General features: G+C 27.0%; 1 non-coding gene across 1 annotated transcript; it reads right to left on the bottom strand.

The window, feature by feature from the left end:
* On the bottom strand, positions 1-73 carry TRNAV-UAC (transfer RNA valine (anticodon UAC)). The gene has a single exon. It is a non-coding gene; the product is annotated as a tRNA-Val (tRNA).
* Between the last annotated feature and the right edge of the window lie 5,323 nt (positions 74-5,396).

Genomic DNA, 5,396 nt, shown 5'->3' with positions numbered 1-5,396 from the left:
TGGTTCCGCCCAGGATCGAACTGGGGACCTTTTGCGTGTAAAGCAAACGTGATAACCACTACACTACGGAACCGATACCTTGGTAGCAAAATTTAAATTTAAAAAAAAAAAAATATTACTTTTTAATAACATACTTTATATATTTAATTTTTAACTGTTTTATGAACTGAGGATATATCTGTCATTGAAAATAAAGAAAAAATTTTTTTTTCAAATGTAAGATTCTTCCCTATTCGTTTAAAATTCGAGACGGACCAAAATGATAATAAAATTACTTTGATAATTGGTGACAAACTACTAAAGTAACTCAATTTTAAAAAAAAATTTAATATTTTTTTGTATAATTTTACGTATTTAACGTATAATTTTTTTGAACGAAGGAGTAAGAAATTTTCAGATCTTAGAATTTATTTTAAGCAACTATAAACGTGCTGCCATCTGTCGAGAACAAAAATTCTTTCATTATCTAGAGGCATTTACTAATTAGTTTTTTTTTTAAATAAAAAAGAGAAATATTCAATAATTCATAATGTATGAACAACGAGACTATTGTTTTTAAAGAGAAATAGTGTTTAATAATAAAATTCAGAAAAAGGCTTATCATATGTATTTTATTTAATAGATGACTAATCCTAAGAATGGATTTAGTAAGTTATATGATATGCCGCCATCTATTGATGAAAATATTCTTTATCATTCATCTCCAATTTTAATTATCATTATAATACTTTTCCACCCCCACCCCTCCATTTAGCGTGAAAATAGTGATAGGTTTTCAAAACTTTTACGTTAGAAAATTAAATCTTAGCTAAGTGTTAAAATAGTTTGCATATTAAAATTTTAAGTTTCGTCACGAATTAGGGCAATTTGTCACCCCGTCAGTTTTTTTCCTAGAAAGAACTAACAATTTTAAAGACATTAAGCGAGAAAACTGGAGAAACCATTTCAAGTTTGATTATGTTTGATCTCTAATATTTTCTTATGAGGGTCGTACTCAACACATATATTTAATGAAAAAAAATGACACGGATAATTTTTTTCATTTCATGTAAAATAGAAAAGTGTGGTACGTAAAACCGTTTCATTACGGGAGGGAGTAATATTTCTGAAGAAGTGTCGCTAGCTTAAAAAAACTCGTGGAATTTTTTTTAAAAAATTCTTAAGGGTTCACTAATATTTTTCTTTCAATTTCACATATTAAACATCAATTTAAAAAAGATTCAGGCTTAAAATTGGTTTATGAGACCTCATAAATGATCTCGAAATTATTCTTTTTCTTTTTTTCCTTTGTGTTCATTTATTTGTAAGAAATTTTTCATGACATTTGAAAAAAAGTATTTAAATGTTTATAACACCAAAATGACAACTTCATTTTGGTGTTTCTTCTTATTTGTTATTATTTTTTTACCAAAGCTATTAAAAGAAATTAATAAGCATTTCATATTATTGTATGGGACATCCAAAGCGTGCTAAAACTTTCAGAGCTCCGGAACCACCAAATTCTGATACATCTCCTTCTCCAAGTTTTTTTTCTTTTTCTTATTGTCACAAATAGAAATATTATTAAATATGGAATTTTTGTGAAAAAAATGAAGGAGTAAAAAAGGGGAAAAAATGATTCGGATAGATAATTTCACCCTGTAATGGTTCCTTAATGAAGTTAAATAAAATAATTTCAACTGAAGAAATTTTTGAGTTTTATGATTAAATTTCAATTTTGTTTTAGTTATCTATTATTATTATTTTTTTAACTTACGGTAACCATCTTAAAACTTGTATGTGCATAACAGTGTAAGCCTACGCAAAAGAAATTTTTACAAGAGCAAATTAATTTTTATTTTTTGAATCCTATTAAAAGGTAATTGTTTTAATTTTTTTGCACTCATAAATAAGTTAATTATTTTATTAGACTCATAAATTTTCTTTTTCTATTTCCGAAATCAAAAGGCGAAATTTAATTTAGTTAAAATGATTTAGATACCCCTCTTTTTAACCTCAGACTTTAAAATTCTTAAATTTGAAAAGATTTCAGTCAAATTAAAAACTTAACATATTCATAACGGGATATAAATATAATTGACAATTTTATGGAAGCATAACTTGATTTACCTTCTTTTAGAGTAGTATTTTGAAGTGCAAGTTGAATGTAAACGTTTCTATTCACGTTTCTGAACAGAAAGTTGTTTCTACGACTTTTTAAAAAGATCTGACATTCTGGAACCATTTTTTTATTCACAAGAAAATTATTTCAAAATCATGTCATCTCGAAAATTATTATTAGAAATTAAAATACTTTCTTGATAATTATTTTTGTCTGTGCAATATACAACACACAAATTACACAGATTTTTTTCGAGAAAAATTGAAGCAAGAATTTCTTAGGAATTATTAAATTTCATGAAGAAGAGATTAAAAAGTAAAATTCAAAGTAAGGAAATGATCATTTATCTCTTATCTTCACTTATTTAATGCGGAAAAAACAACATGGACTCCCTTTTGAATTCGCGATCGCAACGCTCGAGTACGCCGTCTAACGGGAGCCTGTAAATATCGGACATTAATTTATCACGTTTTCATTTAGTTCCATCAAAGTCATTGACTGAATCAGACGCCATTTTTTAGCAGCAAATAAGAAACAAAATTTCCCTAAGGAAAAGGCCGAAGAACTTGAAAAAAATCTCCAGAATATTAGTAAATCTTTCAGGAACAGAACACGCCAAACATTTGAAGAAAAATTCCTCAATAATTTTTAATTTCTATTATCAACAAACTTGCAACTGATGACTTCCGATTTCGGATACTGTTACAGATGTGTGTATTAAGGTAAAATGCATTTCTTCTGTCTTCAATTCATTACGAATTAAAGTGAAGTCAACATTGCTTTCGTCATTCCAGTGAATAAATATGAATTCAGAACATACAGAATTGTAATAGTTATAGCATATTCTTCTTCGTTATAGAATAGTATATATTTCTGTATCCATATAATTCGGAAAACAACAATAAAAAATTATCCAAGTTACTTGAAATAGTGCCATTTGTGCTGATTCTTAATTAATTTAAATCGTTTTCTTGGTAAGTTTTTTTTAATTTTGAAAGAATAAGTTCAACTAGAATTCAGCTATTCTGTTTTTAGCTACATATTCAAATTCATATCAATTATAAAATTTTGCTGTGTAGTATGTTATCTAAAAGTAATGAAGGTATAAACTATGTATCTATTATTTGAGAATAAAGTTTTCAAACAAGGAACTTATCATTTTGGAATTCTCCGGGAATCATAAATCAGGTAAGTGCAATGATTTTTACAATAAAAAATTTGCTTGTAAATATTTTTTTTTCATTTGATGATGGTTCTCTACAGAATGATTTTTTACGTCTGATTAAGAACTATAAGAATAATAAAAAAAAGAAACAATATGAAAGTTTTTATTTCAATGTTAATAATTCTTAAAATCGTTTTTTTTATCCTAAGAATTCTTTATTTTCCGTTTTTTAGTTTATAATTTTTTGATAAAAATTGTTCTCAAAATACTTTTGAAAAATTAAATGGTATAACATTATGTGTTTATGTATACTTCTTGTATATTCCAATGTTTGAAATAATATGATTCAGAAAAGTATGGAATAAAAATTCGGTACTTACGACGTATTAACGCCACCGCCGCTACAGATTTGGCGATTTTTAAGTGCCGCCAATCTACACTTAAAATTTTTGCGACAGTTTATAAAATAAAACACTTTATTTAAAATCAAAATAGTTAATTGGATTTCGGTGGAAAATGAGCCGATATAGAGTTTAGCATAGATTCAAAACAATCATATCGCCATATGAACTCTGATGAATAAGATTCCAAATGAAATAACATTTCCAAAACGTACGTTTGCCAAGATAAAGTTTTATGTTGTGGGAATTGGTACATTTTCGTTTTTTCGGTAAAACATTTCCCTCCTGAAAAAATAAAATTGCATCTTGTTTTATTTTTGGCAAATCCCAAAGACGAATATTCGTAGCACTAAAAATGGCGACAAAAAAGAATTGTTTTTTTTGTTTTTGTTTCGTCAGCATTCTTTATTTTACGTTTCTTAGTTTCTAAATAATGATTTTTATTGAAACTTGAAATTTTTTGATAAAAATTGTTGTCAAAAAACGTTGTTTACAAAATTAAATTTCATAAAATTATGAGGCTTATGTATACTTTTTGTTCATTTTAATTTTTGAACTAATATGATTCTTAAAACTATAGAACGTAAAGTTTAAATGGGCCTTTCATGTTATATCATTAAATTTAGTAATACTATTTCTCGGGCATTAGGTTTTAACTCTTATAAGAATATACATATTTTTTTCTGTTAATGTACAAATATTTTTCCGATGTGTTTTGGATATTCCTTCTCTAATAAAAAGAGATACCATTTTGTTTTCGGTTGTACAAGAAAGAAGATCAAGCATTTTTCTTTTTTAAATTTAATAAGCCACATTAAAGAAGGAACGTTGCAATGCTACACGCTACATTAACGACGTCTCCAGAGTAACTGAATGACGGTTCATATGGAAATCGCAGGTAAGCGTCTCATACAACAACGCCCCCTATAGTTCGTTGCGATCGCGAATTGCAATTTTAGTATATAATAATTATTTATTTTTGATTTTAGTATATAATAACTTTTAGCATATGATAAACTTTGACTTCATATTTTAGTATATAATAATTAAAAAAAACAAGTTGAGCCCTAAAACTGTTTAATAGCTTAGAGTTATCAAGCCTTAAACGTATGTTTTGTTCAAAAAGGTTAAGGACAATTTAAGCAGCCCCCCAAATTTTAAAAATTCTTAAAAAAATTGAATCATTTCACTCAGGAGAAACGTGCGAAAAACGAATTTTTCTCTTTAGTTTAAAATTGCGCGTTGTTAAAAGACGATTGTGTTTCTTTCCTTTATTTAAATGATAGCATCAGCGAGATGTTGCCATTTTACAATTGCAATTGATCAAAAACGGGTTTCGGGTTTATTGGACGTTCTTTAATTATTATTTGTCTTTTATTGATTATGTCTGGAAAGCATAGGAAAAATCAACTTGTGGGTGACCTCATCAAATTAGTAATTTGAAAACTGTCGGAAAATTCTTAAATTTGAAAAGATTTCAGTCAAATTAAAAACTTAACATATTCATAACGGGATATAAATATAATTGACAATTTTATGGAAGCATAACTTGATTTACCTTCTTTAAGAGTAGTATTTTGAAGTGCAAGTTGAATGTAAACGTTTCTATTCACGTTTCTGAACAGAAAGTTGTTTCTACGACTTTTTAAAACGATCTGACATTCTGGAACCATTTTTTTATTCACAAGAAAATTATTTCAAAATCATGTCATCTCGAAAATTATCATTA

The sequence above is a fragment of the Parasteatoda tepidariorum genome, chromosome 2 (assembly GCF_982258835.1).
Source record: "Parasteatoda tepidariorum strain Cologne lab strain chromosome 2, Ptep-v5.0, whole genome shotgun sequence".
Lineage (NCBI taxonomy): Eukaryota > Metazoa > Arthropoda > Arachnida > Araneae > Theridiidae > Parasteatoda > Parasteatoda tepidariorum.
This window is presented reverse-complemented; position numbering and strand designations above follow the sequence as displayed.